Here is a 17,035-nt window from a genome sequence, read left to right as displayed (position 1 = left end):
CAAATCATCCCTTTTAGGGGCCCATAGGTATAGCTAAGTGGTAGGGCACTTGTCTAGCAAATGCAAGGTCCTGGATTGATCCCCAGCACTGAAAAAAATAAAGATGTCTACAGAATTTCTCTTACTTATAAAGGACCCCAATCATTTTAGAGTAGGGACTTCAAGATATGAATTTGGGGGAGACAGAATTGAAGTCGTGACATTTCTGAACATACATGAGTGCATCCTGTCCACAGAAAGCCATAAACAAGAATATTGATGGCTGTTTAATTCATAATAACTGACAAGAAGCCAGATGTGCAACAAAGAGAATGGATTGACAATAAGTTTATACAGTAGAGCATCAAATGATGATTCAAACAAAACAAAATGATTGCTACTCTCAACCACAGGGATGACCCTCAGAAGCATCCTATTGAGCCAGATATTTACACACTAGTTTTCTTTATATAAAATGTATATGAGCTAAGCCGGGCGTGGTGGCTCAAGCTGACTTCAGCTAAAATGCAAATCATAAAGAAAACTAACAATAAAAAATGCTGCTGAGGATGTGGGAAAACAGGAACCCTTATATACTGTTGGTGGGATTGCAAATTAGTGGAGGCATTACGGAGATCAGTGTAGAAGTTCTTCAGAAGACTTGGAATGGAATCACCATACAATCCAGTGGTAACTCCTGAGTGATTTTCCAAAGAAATTGAAGTCAGAATTTACAGAGATACATGCATGTCCATGTTTATAGCAGCACAATTCACAATAACCAAATTATAGACTCAATCCAAGTGCCTGTTAACAGATGAATGGATTATGAAATTGTGGCATATACACACAATGAAATTTTACTCTGCCATAAAGAAGAATAAAATTATGTCATTTGCAGAAAAATACATAGAACTAGAGAATGTTATGCTAAGTGAGGTTAAGCAGTCTCATAATGTGAAGGGTTGTATATTTTCTCTCATATATGGATGCTTGAGAAAAATTGGGAAGCAAAGGATTTTAGACAAAGGAGGGAAAAACCAGTGGAGTGATGGAGAAGCCTCGCCTAGGGGAGGGAGAGAGGGGATATTTAAAGAAGGAAACAGTTCAAGTAATGCTATGTACATATACAAAAGTATCAATGCCAATCTCAATATCCTATACAGAGAAGGGGAGGGAGTGTGGTGGGATCCAGAGGGGAACACACCATCTGCTGTGTGATGTACGTTTCTATCACTCTGAACCTCATCGTGATGTATAATTACAATGCATCATTAAAAGCATATTTGTAAAAGTCTACATGAAAAAATAATAAAGTATGTGAGCAGATAGGCCTGTTTCAATACAGAGCCTTTGTCTTTTTCATACAATTTTATTTTAAGTGTTGACAAAAATAGTTCATCTGGAGGAGGCGTAATAAAATCTACCTAGCATGGCTGGTTAATCCAAAACTGTCAAGTCTAGCCAGCAAAAGTCCAGGGACAGATTCTCTTAAGAGCTAATGCTGCAGACTCTAAGCAAATAGAGCCTAGTAATGAGATAACCATCATCTCTCCAGTCACTTTTACTTGAGGCCTATGTAACATATGCTGCATGATTATATTAGAGCTCTCCAGAAAAATGGAAACACTATAATACTGTATACAGATGCTCCTCAACTTATGATGAGATTATGTCCCAACAAACTTACTGTAAAGTGGAAATATGTTAAAAGTGCCTTTAATCCCCCTATCCTACTGAGCATTGTAGACTAGCAACACGTTACCATATAGAGCATTAGCGTTTCCCATAGGATAGCATAGCTGGCAGGAAGCTGCAGCAAGCTGTCACTATTCAGCATGAACTAGAGGACTGTACCACATATTGTTAGCCAAGGAAAAGGTCAAATTCAAAAAAACAGTTGTAGTTTCTACTAAATGAGTATCACTTTTACATAATTGTAAAGTCCCCAAATCACTTTACAAACATAAGTCAGTGACTCTCTGTATAGGAGTACGTAAGAGGAAACTTATTATGGGTGAAAAAGACTGAGAAGTAGCTGGGCATGATGCTGCATGCTTGTAATCAAAGTAGTTGTTAGGCTGAGGCATGAGGATCACAGGTTCGAGGCCAGCCTTAGCAACTTAGTGAGGCCCTCCACAATTCAGTAAAATTCTGTTTCAAAATTTAAAAAATAAGTCTGGGGATGTATCTTAGAGGTAGAATGGTTGTGGATTCAACACCCAAGTGCCAAAAAAAAGAAAAAGAATTCTAAGAAGTCCCATGATCTACCATCTGCATGCTGGAGAAACAGGAAACAGGAAACTATACCAGTGGAATATTTGGTTCAAATTTTGAGGCATAAGAATCTGGGGCCAATGATATAAGTCTTGGTCTGAGTCCAAAAGCCTAAGAACCAGGAGAATAGATATTCCAAGTAGGAGTAGATAGATGCCCTAGGTCTGCCCACATGGGGAGAGCAATTTCCTGGACTCAACCCTTCCAAATGCCCATTTCATGCAGAAATGCCTCACAGGTACACTCAGAAATAATGCTTTACTGGCTATCTGGGCATTTCTTAGCCCAATCAAATTGGCACATAAAATTAACCTTCACAATGAGCAAAGATAGAAGAGAGAAAGCAAGGGTTGTGGAAAAATTAAGAGAAGATATTTTTTCCCCCCTTCACACAGCCCAGGAGACATGTTGATGCACAGGAGAGAGCAGGGAAGCAAATTGATAAAGGGCATCAGTTACACATCAGTTTATCAGGAAAGCAAGTTTTGGGTTGTGGCAAAGTCAAAACCATCTGCAAGACTTTTGGAAAAAATGAAATAATCGACATTAGTATTGATAATATCTGAATTCCTGCCCTCAAATTCATTTTTCTTTTGTGTTTTTTGTTTTCTTTTATTTCAGTTTTTACTGTCTTCAATATAATCATGTAAAAAAAAACATTTCAAAAGTGCAAAATAGTAGAAAATCAGTGCTATTCTTCCATGCAAACAATCATTTACTTAAATAAGCAATACTAATGTTGCAGCTAAAAATACGTACAAAATGATATTATATTACAGTTTAAAAATAGTCTTAGTCAAGAGATTTCACATGATACAAATGAAGCAGTGCAAATAATGTATGGTTAATAAAGGATTTCAATCAAGCTTATTACTTTATGTGATATACAGCCATGATAATACCATAGGTAGATGGAAAGAGAGAAAGGTCTCTTACAGTCCCCTCCCCTCACCAGGAGGAAAGCAGCATTTCTGAACACAGTAGTTTATCCAGCTCTCCAGGGTTATGCCATCCATCTTTGGTTGCAGGAAGGCACTCCTAGTTCTCCTTTGGTTTACTCTTAAATAATATCTATTCTAATGTGAAGAGTAAACATAAGTTTGAAGACAGCAACTTGACAAAAGCCTACCCTTTAATATAGAATGAATGCCACCTGATTGTCTATAACCCTAATACTTTATACAATAGAGAAAATAAAACTTTTAATGTATCTAAAATTTCTTAGTAAATTACTTATTCAGCATTAGTCCATAAGCAGATGGCAAGGAGAAGCCAGGCTTGATCTACCCATGCCCACCTTTGCCCACGTGACCTCCCTGGTGACAGGAAAGGACATCAAGCACTGCTGGTCGCGGGATGGCTGCCGTGAATAGTACATGCCAGTGCTTTGGATGCCATGGAGCATTTACCAAAATACAGTTAAAAAAACACCATAACTTGTGTGCCTTTGTTACTTTAATAAGCAAAGGTATGTGGAAATCTTAAAGGGAGTTTAAAAAACTCATAAAAATGACTATAAAGACAATAGCAAATGCTGAGCAATAAGAAAGAAAATACCATAGCAAAATGGCAAGCCTTGGGAAAAAATTAGTCCATAGTCACTCATGTTTTTATTTTATTTTATTTTATTTTATTTTAATTTTTGGTGGTACTGGGGTTCCTGGAAACCCTTCTACCTCTGGGTTACACTCCCAGACCTATTTTTATGTTTTTTTATTTGGAAACATAGTCTCTTAAGCCAGCGCGGCTGGCTTCGAGCCTGCTTCATCCTCCTGTCTCTGCCTCCCAAGTGTGGGGATTACAAGCGTGTGGTATCACACCCGGAGTCACTCATGTTTTTAAAGGTAGGTTTCACTTACCTTTTCCAGACTCAGCTGACAGTGACTGCAGTAACTGTAAGTTTTTCTTTTAAGTATTTTCCTCTAGTCAAACCTATTGTGCCAAGAGCCTTTTAAATAAGCATTCTGGAATTAGAGTACCTAATAAAGATAATGATGTTTGCTTTTTTGTGTGTGTGGTACTAGGGATTGAACCTGGGGCATTCTACTTCTGAGCTACATACTTAATCCTCTTTTTTTAAAATAGGGTCTCACTAAGTTGCAGAAGGCCTCACTATAAATTGTTGAGGCTGGCGGGGAACCTGCGATCCTCCTGTCTCAACCTTCCAAGTACTGGGATTACAGGCATGCACCACCACACTCAAATGTTTTTAAAGGGGACATCACAATATCACCTTCACCCAAGTAGAAGTGACAGGTGACCAAAATCCTATTTCACCATGGCTGAAAGAGGTTATTGGTAATATAAGCAGCCTGTAAATCATATGTAATTTCAGGTTCATCAATTTTTACAATTTTACTCTCAACATAAAAATAGAGCCTTTTGCCGGGCGTGGTGGTGCACACTTGTAATCCCCGCGCTTGGGAGGTGGAGACAGGAGGATCGCGCTGGTTCAGAGCCAGCCTCGCTGGCTTAAGAGACTCTGTTTCCACATGAAAATATTAAAAAAAAATAGGTCTGGGAGTGTAGCCTGTGGGAGTATATACCGGAGGTGGAAAGGCTTCCAGGAACCCCAGTACCACCAAAATAAGAAAAAAAAAAAATAGAGCCTATTATCAAATAATTCAAATGTCATTTATTTTCCTCTATGTGGAGTATAAAAGAGCATGTCTACACTAAATAACTTATTTGCTTTATAAGGATGTACCTAATGTGAACTAAACTGTTCACATTACTTATTTATTTATTTATTTATTTATTTATTTATTTATTTATTTATTCAGCGGTACTGGGGATGGGACCCAGATGCATTCTACCTTCAAGATATACCCCAGGTCCCATTTTTTAGTATATGTATATATATATATATATATATATATATATATATATAGAGAGAGAGAGAGAGAGAGAGAGAGAGAGAGAGAGTGTGTGTGTGTGTGTGTGTGTGTGTGTGTGTCTGGAGATGGAACTCAGGGACATTCGACCTCCGAGCTACACCCCTGCCCTATTTTTTATTCTTTATTTAAACCGGTCTCACTGAGTTGCAAGGGGCCTCTCTAAGTAGCTGAGGCTGTCTACGAACTGCGATCCTCCGTGGTCTCTGCTTCCCAAATGCTGGGATTACAAGTGTGTGCCACTATACCTGACCTAAACTGTTCACTTTAGACTTACAGGGACTCAAATGGCTGTAAAAACAATGAATGACATCAGTGATTCCTGGCAATCTACCTGTCCATCAGTGGTAAGAGAGTAAACAATGCTCATATTAAGCTATATTCCAATCTACAGCATATAGTAAATATAGGAAAAAATGCTGGCTCACAAACAAAAACAAACAAAATCACCTTTTCACACATCCATTTGAGACAGCCTTCAGGTGCAGAGAACACAAAGATTAATGTATCTTTATGTAGAATGGGTTCTACATATCAAGAATTTGATCCTCAATTAAAATATTTTCTAAAAATAAGCAATAATTTTCTAAAAAATGTTTAACAAGCCCCCAATGCACTATATGCCATCTCTAGTAATAAGCAATAAAATGTGGCTCCTGCATGTGATGATTAAAGGATGAAAAGATCCAAACTCGTCCTAACCATGAGTAAAGAAGGCCAAGTGCTTTGCTTTCCACTCCCTTCCTGAAGGGGGGATTATCTTCCAAGACCTCAACGCTGAGTAAGTGGCAGACAGCATGCAGGAAATTATGCAGCAGTGGAGAGAAAAACTGTAGCAACGAACAGGTGGATTTTCTGGGAAAAGATCCCTCACTATCCATATTAAGCAGCCACAGATAAGTTATTTTAACTGTAAGGGCTGATCAAGGAAGATACTCTGGGTTTGGTAGATCTCTTTAAGGACCAACACTACTGTATGTTTAGGCTCCCAGTAGCATAGATGGCTTTGTAAAGCAAATAGATATTCATTAAAACTTTCAACGGGCTTCTCCTATAGCACACAGTCAATATATTGGCCTCCATTCAGCATCCCCACATTGATAGGCAGGTCTTCTTCCTTAACCGCCACAGAGGTCTCTTCTGTGTTAACATCACTGGACTTCTCTGAACTTGGTTCAAGTTCTGCTTCAGTTTCTTTTGCAGTTTTTGAAGCATGTAAGGCAAGTTATGGAGCTCTGGTGAAGGATTTTCAGGCCAGCCACAGTGGACCCAGCAAATTTTTCTTAAGGTCCTTATTCATCCTGGTCAAGCCCTCTCTTAGCTCTAAGTGCATCTGCTTCCTGCCTTTATGATACGGGATCAACATTGGCTCAAATTCTACTCCTGGGACTTCCATTGATTTAACCCTATGGGCCACAGGATCGAAAGGATGATAAATATTGAAGAAACCTTTGCCTGTTGTAAATTTTTAATTGAGGTCAATTATCTTTAGTCCTTGGACAGTAAGGGACATTCTAATGGGAGATCCAAAGGCCAAGAATATTTTTGATCTGTAGATAAACCAGAAGTATTTTACAGAAACCTGCCCAATGCCAACATTTAGATAAGCATTATTTCTAGTATCATCAACATTACTGCAGAATTCAGATTCTTTGGGGCTGTTCACTCCTGAAGCTGACTGGGTGGTTGGTCTACTAGTACCCACTAAATTTTTATGTTCCTAAAATAGTCTAATATCTTCTTTCTTGATCCTACAGGAATTCCCATTTCCTGAAGATCTCTGTCTATATGCAAAGCCAAAGCTTCCATATATACTTTTTCCTCCTCGTAGACATTAAAGAATTAATTGAGTTGAAGTTTCTTCAAATGTCCCTCTAGTGTTGATTTATCTCCTTGACCTGTAGCAATATTTAGTGAACTCTTTTCACTGTCACTATCCCCCAGAGCATCTTCCTGATTTGTTAGGATATCAAACAATATAAGAGAACCTAAACTATGACCAGCAATGAATACAACCTCTTTGAAATCAGGTGTGCATATTTGGTTCATTTCAGAAGCTACTGTGTCCACAATAGTCTGACAGTAGGTGGGGATATTGTAGAAGAAGACATCCAAAATTGTGTCATTGGTGAAGTGCCCGAGGTGGTTAGTGCTGGGTAGTATTATTAGATGCAGACCTATATCCACACCAGTAGAATGCAAAGGACTGTGCCAGTTGACCGGGAGAAATTCTACTCTCCCAATCTGCTGATTTTCTTCAGCTTTTTAAAAATGTGTCAGTAGAGTGTTCAAGGAAACACCGTGAATATCATTAACACACTCTACAATGCTTCAGAAATGAAGATTACAAGCTGGTCCAATCCCATGGACTACAAAAACCAAGTGATCTGTTTGTAAAGGCTCCCCACAGTGAATTTCAACAGACAAGTTCTCAACTCCTCTTTTCACTGTTTTTGGCCAACCGTGCTCTTTAGGTGTTGAACCCCACTCATCAGACCCTGCTACTGGCTGGCAAAGCACCATGAGCTTTGAATTGTGTAATATAATAATTTTTCTGTTGGGAGACTCTAGTTTTTTCCCCACTTATCCAGAGTTACAATAAGCTTTTAAGTTTCCTCTAAAACATAGCTGAAGCTCTCTGAGTAGGGAATGTATTTATTGTCTTTGTCTCCCTTGTAAAACCAGGTACATCGTCACACCTCTGAGGCTAGTTCATCCCAGCATACAGCATACTGCATATTCTCCCACAAGTGAACAGTATATATCCCCCATCAGTGGAGACAATTCTCCATTAGAATGTTTTCCAGAGCCATATGCTTCTTCCAGCTGCTGTGAATCCTCAGAGTTGAAAGGAATCCATGTCTTCTTAGAGTCTAATATTTTACAATATAAATCAATGTGTAGAAACTGGTTCACACAAACTGCCAGCATCCATGTCTATTAGTTCAAAGGAACTACAGGAGTTTGGTGATGGGAATGGATCTGAGAGAACTGGCCCTGGTGTGATTCCACTGACCTGAGGACATTTCACTCTCTGACAGCCCCCTCCCTCACTCATGTCCCGAACTCTGCCCTTCAATGCCCTCACCAAGGGACACACTTCATGTTGCAGGGCATTTATTTCTGAGCCAGGGTGGAGCAGAGCCTGTGGCCCTATGACTTGCTTGGAGCCTGGTCTCTTCCAAGTGCCCAGCTGGTGACGAGGCATTTTCTGTTTCAGAAAAAATATATATATTTTTAAATGTGGAACTGAGGATTGAACCCAGGGGCATTCTACCTCCGAGCTACACTCTCAGCCATATTTTTTATTCTTTATTTTTGAAACAGGGTCTCACTAAATTGCAGAGGGACTCACTAAGTAGCTGAGGCTGGTCATGAATCTGAGATCCTCCTGTCTCAGCCTCCCAAACACAGTGTCACAAGCATGTACCACCACACCTGGCTTTAAAAAAAAAGTAATGTATGTATGTATGTATGTATGTATGTATGTATGTATGTATGTATTTGGTACTGGGGATTGAACACAGGGACATTTACCTCCAAACTACACCCCAACTTTTTTACTTTTTATTTTATTATTTTTTTAATTTTGAAATATGATCTCATTAAGTTGCTGAAGTTGGTCTCAAACCTATGATCCTCTGGTTTCAGCCGCCCAAATACTGGAATTACAGGTATACAATATCACACTGAAAGTATACTCCCCTGGCACAAATGGAGGCATTTTTTCATAAGAGGCTAATGAAAATAATATCCCACACCCAGGAAATCCTGCTGCTTGAACTGTGCAGGTTCTTTCCTATGTGAACGGGACACTATTACATGCTGATGCGTGGGATTGTGAATGACGCTTAGACAAGCAGGTCAGCAGCAGATGTGACCTGAGGCCCCTCCACTGAGCTGGGCAGCGGTTCTCCTGCCCCATGTCCCGAGATGTGTAGGCAGTGCAGGTGGCTCCAGACCCGCAGATCTGTGCCTTAGTGCTGACTGTGCAGGGTCCATGTTTTGCCCCTGATCATTCCCCCTCCACATGCTTTGCTGACACAGACTCTGCATCATCTAAGACCCTTGATAGCTGGTTCCAGTAGGATTCAGCCATATGTAGCATTATTAGGGACTGGATGGCAGGAGGAGAAAGAGTTACAAGCACACTTCCTATTCACTCCCTGCCTGCCTTCAGACTGTTGACAAGGGCAGCCCCCCTCCCCCTGCCCCCTGTGTATTCAGCCCTCATTGGGCTTAAAAACACCCTATTTTCCCTGTTCCCTTCACCCCAAGGGTGGTGATGGGTTGTCTCTGTTGCAGTGCTCTGTGGAATCAACATCCCTTACTTTCTCAACCCTCCTCACACTTCTGCAGAAAATCTGATCATTACATCCTTGTAATTTGGACAATATGGATTGAGACATATTTCTGGTGGAACACTCATACAGCTGATCCTTCATTAATGTCAGCCAGCTCAGTCCCCCTCATCATACAGCCACAGTCCTCTGACTTAATGGCTGTATTCACGTGGATACACATGGGAGAGCCCCTTGATGAAAACAACTGGTGGAACAATTGGCACTCATCAAGAGTCCTGGGCAGTCCTGGGCCCAAGAGCATGCCACTGGGCAGGGCCCAGCCAGTCTTCCATGCAGCGTGCCAAGTGCATCCCACTTCTCTCCTACTTTTTTCTCTATTTGGCATTTCACTTCTTGAAAATAGTTTTCCTCTTCCAGCTTGAGAACAAGTCAACTATTTACAACTGAAACCAGATATACAATAAGAGCTGTTGCTCATGTCTCACTTTTTCTTTGACTAACATGATATCTTTGGTCCTCACAAAAACATTTGTCTGACTCTTTCCTGTTTCCATGGTCTGTTTTCTCTTACTCAAGATTATCCTCCACAGAACAAAGACTGTGTTCATTTCATTCTCTATTGTATGTCTGGTCTGGGGACTAAAAAATAATAAATAGTACATCATAAAACTCAATAAATATTCATTAAATAAATTGATGAATGAAAAATGAACACGAGTATAAATAAAGAAGACAGAATGATATATTTTTCAGGCTGATTCTTCTAGTGGCACAGGAAATAAATTCATTTCCTTAAACTCAAATTATAGCTACATGAAAAGCTAATTAAAAATGCAAGGCAGACTTAATAAATGTAGCAGCAATATAGGAAATAGAAAATCACCATTAGAACGCCACTGAAATGATTTCTCCAGGCAGTTGATGAATACTAAAATTAATGGGTGGAACATTAAGGAGAAAAAAAAAGTTTGCATAGACTCAAAATATCTTCTGAAAAATGTTTAATTACTATACTAGCCTTAGCATATGTTCAGAAATCCTCAGATATGACAGCTTTGGAAGATGAAGCTCAATTCTTTTTGCACTGAAGGCAGCTGGACACAGTGAACAGTCATAAAAAATAGTAGGATTTCTTGACCTCAGCACTATTATTTGTTGTGAGATTTCCCTGGGCATGTCAGGTATTAGGTTCTACCTGTTAGACACAAGAGTACCCTCACCTCCATTAGCGACAAGCAAGTATGTCTAACTGAACATACCTTGAGGAACAGAATCAACCCTTTCTGGGAACCACTGGAACAGAGTGTGGAAAGGTGAACAGAATAACTTACAGTGGAAAATTGTGGTGAAAATCACCTTAAGCAAGGGATTAGCATTCACATCACTAGTGGATAATCATGCTCCTGTCATGCATGCCTGTTATGGTTTGAATGTAAAATGGCCCCCAGATAAGCTCATGTGTTAGACAATGCAGCCAGTTTTGGAGGTCAGGAATGGCTGGAGGCAGTACATCACTAGAGGCATGGCCTTGGGGACTGTGTCTGTCCTTGACTTCTCCCTCCTGGACTCCACGAAGTGAGAGCAGCTTTTCCTCCTTCACCATGCCCTGAAGCACTGCCACTGCATTTCCTGCCTTGGAGCTAACCAATCATGGACTGACCTCTGAAACCATGAGCCAAAAATAAAACTTTCTTCCTTTAAATTATACTTGTCAAACATTTTGGTCACAGCCACACACACACACACACAAAAAAAAAAAAAAAAAAAAAAAAAAAAGCTGACTTAAAAAAATGCTCTAGTGTGATGAGATAAGAAAAGTACACAGTTTTGTCATAAGAAATCTCCAGACAAACCCACATTCAGGTACATTCTACAAACATACCTCACTGGTGCTCTTCAAAAGTAGCAAGGTCATGAAAAAACGGGGAAAGTAGAGAAAATAGTCATAGATTAAAGGAGGCATGATGAATAAATTAATGTAACATAGTATTCTGGCAAGATCATATCACAGAAGAAAAAAATCATTAGTGCAGAAATGATGAAATGTGACTAACACCTCAGTTTGGTTCAGTGTTACGCCAAGTTATTAGTTTTGGTAAGTGTGTGATATTTATGTAAGATGCTAATGTGACTGAGGAGGAATGGAGGAACTCTCTCTGTTATTTCCATAGCTTTCCTAAAATCTAAAATTATTTCTAAACAAAGTTAAAAAATAAACAAAAGCAAGGTATTGAATGCTAAACAGAAATGCATGTACCTTTCAGTCTTTTTACAAATGTGTTCCTTGCCTCATTAGCGGTTGGTTTACCCCTTTGTTCCCAGGACACTTTCTCAGTCCAAAATCATATCGTAGCTTATGCTTTTAGTGACTTCCAGTTACATATTTTACTACAGCTCCATGACAGCCTCATTCACTAGGTAAACAAGATGATAAAATTTCCAAGCCTCAGGCTGAAAGAAATAACTTGGGTGAAGTTTCCTCTAACCCAACTACGATTGATGGAAATCTCCTGGAAGTAAATTACTTCCATTTATCCCAAACCTCATTGTCTTTCTGAAGATCTAGCGGATGCTGGAAGCCCTCCGAGGACAAACCCTCATTTGGAGGAATGAGGCTTTGGTTGCTTTCAGTTTTTTTTTCTTTTGTGATTCATGTGTGGACACGCTGCACAATGGGGTGTAAATTATGAGGGCACTAAGCTCTCCTAACCAGAGAGTATCTAGCCCATAATGGAAGTGCAGAAAGGCGCACAAGAGCCAGGCAAGAATGGAAGAGTGCATTATTGCCTCCGTGGGGAAAGGGACCATGCATAACAATGTTGTTTTGATAGTAAAAACACTATGTGCCATACTGCACTTTATGCTATCATAACAGAACACTTGAGAGTGAGTAATTAATAATGAACAGAAATATATTGAAATTTATTTTTCACAGTCCTAGAGAGTGGAAAGTCCAGGACTGATGAGCCAGGGTCTGGAGAAGGCCTTCTTGCTGCCATCCCAAGGCAGAGGGGCACAGAGACGATCTAGAGGCCAGAGGAAACAAAGGCAAACTCACAGCCTCATGCCCTCTTATAATAATTGGCTTTCATCTGTGCAGAGGAGAGGAGATCTTATGACTTTAATGCTTCCCATCAGGCCCCACCTCTCATCCTGTTGCACTGTGGACTAACTCTTCAACACACACTTTTGGAGGTATACATTAAAACCACAGTATCATGATTCCAAAGCCTCCATTTGGTTCCTGAAGAATTATGACCACAGATACACTTAGGTTTTCCTGTTTGTCCAGTTCTCTGGGCTGGACCAAGCTTGTAGGACATTGGAACCTTGGCCCAGTGCCTTTTGATTGGGTCTGACCTAGTAAAAAGTTTAAATAAGGTGAGCATAGATCCAGCAGGATCACATGTGGGCAGTAAGAAGGACACAGCCTTACTATGCCTCCTTAGGATAATGGCCAACATCTAACTCAGACTGGGCCTCTGACCTCTCTCCTAGGAGGAAGAGTTGGTGTAAAGCTGAAAACACAACCAAGAGAACATTTTTCAATTTATGACATTGTAATGGTGACATTAATCTTTCTGTCTGCAATATTCAACAAGTTTTTAGGGCTATGGATGGATTCATGACCTACCATTAGTACCAAGGATGGCTGACACAGCATCTCTCACCAAAAAGCAATGAGCCTCATGCTATAAGGAGACTTATAATTTTGATTCATCTAATCTGGGAAGGAAAATGTTTAAAACATGCATTTTTCCAACTATAAAATAATACTGGCATTATTTAGAAAAGGAAAAGATATATTTAAAATAAAATTAAAATTATCCACAAAATTCTAAACACGAAAGAAAACCAAGACAAATTATCAAAGAAACAGTTTGCTCAAATTAACTTCATAAATGTTAAAATCTTTGGTACCATATAAGATACCATAAGAAGGATTTAGCAACAACCAGGGAGAAAATGTTGACAATGCAGGGGAAAAACAACAAATTAATATTCACAGTATATAGAGAACTCTTACATATCAATGAAAAAGAAAAATCAATAAAAGTATTAGAATTCATTATGAATAGGTAATTCATATATATATAACACACATTTTCAATAAACATTTTTAAAGATAACACAATTTTGCCATAATTAGAGAAATAATGAAGTCCCTTTTCTGTCCTCTAGATCTTTCACATATGAAAAAAAAATGTATATCCCTTGACTTTCTTAGACTGACCAATTTTACTGATGGAAGAGAATCTGTGAAGTAAAGAGAGGAGGGGAAAAATAAACTTAAGGAAGGAAACAAGCCAAATATTTTGTCCATATATGGAGATAGTACTAGCTTGAATGGGGAGAGGAGCTGTAGTAGGATGGGATAAGGAGTGAACCACAACTAGAAATGTTGTGCACATAATATGAAGGTATCCCTTTTAACCTTACCATTATGTAAAAATACACTTTGCCAATAAACTTATAGAAAAATAAAAATAATTATAGAAATAAAAATGTAAACCAGAATGAGATATCATTTTTTCTGCTGAAATAAACAAAACTAAAAAGAATATTGTTATCCATTTGGTATTGGAAGGAAAACTGAAGCTATCAACTATTGCTGGTGGAAATGCAAATGTGTATGAATATGTATGTAATATACTTCATGCCAAAGTAAATTTATATAAACATCTTGAAGATAATTTAACAAATTATCAAAATTAAATTTGTATGCCTCTCATATTTAGAAATTCTAAGTACAGCACAAATATTTACAGATATATTTACACAAATATGTACAAATGATAATAATGTCAACCTTAAAGAAAGCTAGGAGACAAAAATGTGTTTAATTGGGTTTATGTGTATAATGTGTATAATTTGGTTATATGTGTGTAGAAAACACACATAACCCAATTTTAAAATGGGCAAAAAATAAACCCTGAACAATATTTCTCAAAATAATACATATACCCAGTACTTGGGAAGCTGAGAAAATCACGGATTTGAGGCCAGTCTCAGCAACTTAGTGAGGCTCTCTGAAATTTGGTAGGACACTGTTTCCAAATAAAAACTTAAAAAGGTTGATGGTATAACTTGGAGGTAGTCTTTCTGGGTTCAATCCCCAGTACCACAAAAAAGAAAAGGAAGGAGGCAGAAGAAAAGGAGGAGAAAGAGATACAAAAGACTAAAAGGTTTATGAAAAATAAGTTCCACACTATTAATCATCAAAGATATGCAAATCAAACCCACAATGAGCTATCATTGCATATCTATTACAATTACTATTATCAAAAAGAATAAAGATGACAAATATCTGCAGTCCCATGTTTAGTGAAGGCACAATTCCTTCTAGGTGGTTGAACACACTGTAGGGAATGAAGACTGAATCTTTGGACAATATCCCTTATCAATTTTTCTACCTCTGGTCACAGAAATGGTTATCAAGATGTGGTCCAGGAACTCTTAGGAGCTCCCCAATCCTTCCATGAGTCCATGTCTTCCACATAATTTTCACGATGCTATCAAAGATTTTTTTTTTTTTTTTTGGTGGTACTGGGGTTTCTGGAAGCCCTTCTACCTCCAGGCTACACTCCCAGACCTATTTTTACATTTTTATTTGGAAACAGGGTCTCCTAAGCCAGCGCGTGCGGCTGGCTTCGAACCTGCGCAATCCTCCTGTCTCTGCCTCCCAAGCGCGGGGATTACAAGCGTGTGCCACCACGCCCGGCCTTCAAAGATATTTTAAAACAATTTACTGCGGGCATGGTGGCGCACGCTTGTAATCCTCCTACTCGGGAGGCAGAGACAGGAGGATCGCGCAGGGTTTGAAGCCAGCCGCGCTGGCTTAAGAGACCCTGTTTCCAAATAAAAAAGTATAAAATAGGTCTGGGAGTGTAGCCTGGAGGTAGAAGGGTTTCCAGGAACCCCAGTACCACCAAAAAAAAAAAAAAAACAAAAAAACAATTTTCTGCCATTCTATGATAACTATAGAGTAGAGTTTTCTGGAAGCTATGGGATATGTGATATCACAGTAAATTACATGCAGACAGAAAAGGTAGAATTCATCTATCTTCTCTTTGGCCACACATTAAAGAGATTATCGAAAAGGTAAATCAATACCAGTTTTCTCACTTTTTTTTTAAGAGAACATAGACTGGGCATAGTGATACATGTCTGTAATTCAAGTACTTAGAAGGCTGAAACAGGAAGGTCACAGGTTTAAGGTCAGCCTCAGAAACTTATCAAGACACTCAGCAACTTAGTGAGACCCTGCTTAATAATTAATAATGATGATAAAGGGGTCAGGGTGTAGATTCAAAGTAGAATTTCCCTAGGCCCAACCCTCAGTGCCCAAACCAAAACAAAATAAAACAAATATCCAGTTCATTGTATAAAATATAAGTTAGAGCCGGGCATGGCACTGCAGGCTTGTAATCCCAGCATTTGGGAGGCAGAGATGGAGAATCCTGGTTTGGGAGGGCATCAGTTACTTAGTGTGGCCCTTCACAAATCAGTGAGACCCTGTTTCAGAAATAAAAAAGACTAGACCAGTGTGGTGGCACATGCTTGTAATCCCCACTCCTGGAAGGCTGAGACAGGTGGATTGTTTAGGTTCGAAGCCAGCCTCAGCTGGCTTAAGAGACCCTGTTTCCAAATAAAATATAAAATAGGCCTGGGAGTGAAGCCCAGAGGTAGAAGGCCCCTGGGTTCCAACCCCAGTACCACCAATAAATAAATAAATAAATAAATAGACTAAAAAATAGGGCTGGGGTATAGCTTGGAGATATAATGCCCCAGGGTTCCAAACCCAGTAGAGAAAAATAAGTTATATTATTATAAGATGGATTTATTTTTAAGTGAATAACAAATATGTATATTAATATATCTCCTTTAAATTTCTAATACACAAAATATCATTTGACAAGGAATTACATGTGCTCAGTAATTTTAAAAATATAAATGGAGAGACTTCTGGAAAGATGGCGACCTAGGGAAGCAGCATATACCAGTCCTGCTGACACTTGATCTCCAGTGCATTAAAATGTTCTTACAAAAGCCAGAAAATACCACAACTTTACAAAGAACAAAGGTGGCAGAATAAAAGGCTAGAAGACTGATCAGAGAGCAGAAAATAAACCCAACCGTCTCGCAGCCATGACTGCTATAGCAGTGCCATCTTGCCCCACTGCATCTGACTCCAGAGACAAATAGGAAAATAACCAAGGACCTGAGGTGAGCAGCTGCAGATTATTGGAGTTTATAACATAGAAAAAGCAATTCAACAGCAGGAACTAGACATTGAAGAAATATGGGCCCAATTAAAAAGATCCAACTTAAGAATTATTGGCATAGAGGAGGGAAAGGAAGGTGAAACCAAGGGGCTCAATAATCTATTCAAAGAAGAAATAGCAGAACATTTTCTGAACATTGATACATGGGTACAGGAAACTTATAGAACCCCCTTTAGACAACATCAGAGAAAGGATTCTCCATGCCATATAATAGTCAAAATGACCTATGTAGAAGTTAAAGAGAGAATCTTAAAGGCAACAAAAACAAAAGACAGAGTGACATTCAGAGGAAAGA

The 17,035-nt window shown here is 39.0% G+C and overlaps 1 pseudogene across 1 annotated transcript in view; it reads right to left on the bottom strand.

Moving 5' to 3' along the window:
* Window positions 1-6,051: 6,051 nt before the first annotated feature.
* LOC308258768 (triacylglycerol hydrolase DDHD2-like) overlaps window positions 6,052-17,035 on the bottom strand; it is a 29,041-nt pseudogene continuing 18,057 nt past the window's right edge. Inside the window, exons 5-9 of the transcript in view lie at window positions 12,891-12,972; window positions 10,714-10,747; window positions 9,582-9,698; window positions 7,559-8,361; window positions 6,052-7,471 (exon numbers count right to left, since the gene is read on the bottom strand). The product of the transcript in view is annotated as a triacylglycerol hydrolase DDHD2-like (transcript). The remainder of the gene's footprint in view (window positions 7,472-7,558; window positions 8,362-9,581; window positions 9,699-10,713; window positions 10,748-12,890; window positions 12,973-17,035) is intronic.

Source organism: Muscardinus avellanarius, assembly GCF_963383645.1.
Source record: "Muscardinus avellanarius genome assembly, chromosome: 2".
Taxonomy (NCBI): domain Eukaryota; kingdom Metazoa; phylum Chordata; class Mammalia; order Rodentia; family Gliridae; genus Muscardinus; species Muscardinus avellanarius.
This window is presented reverse-complemented; position numbering and strand designations above follow the sequence as displayed.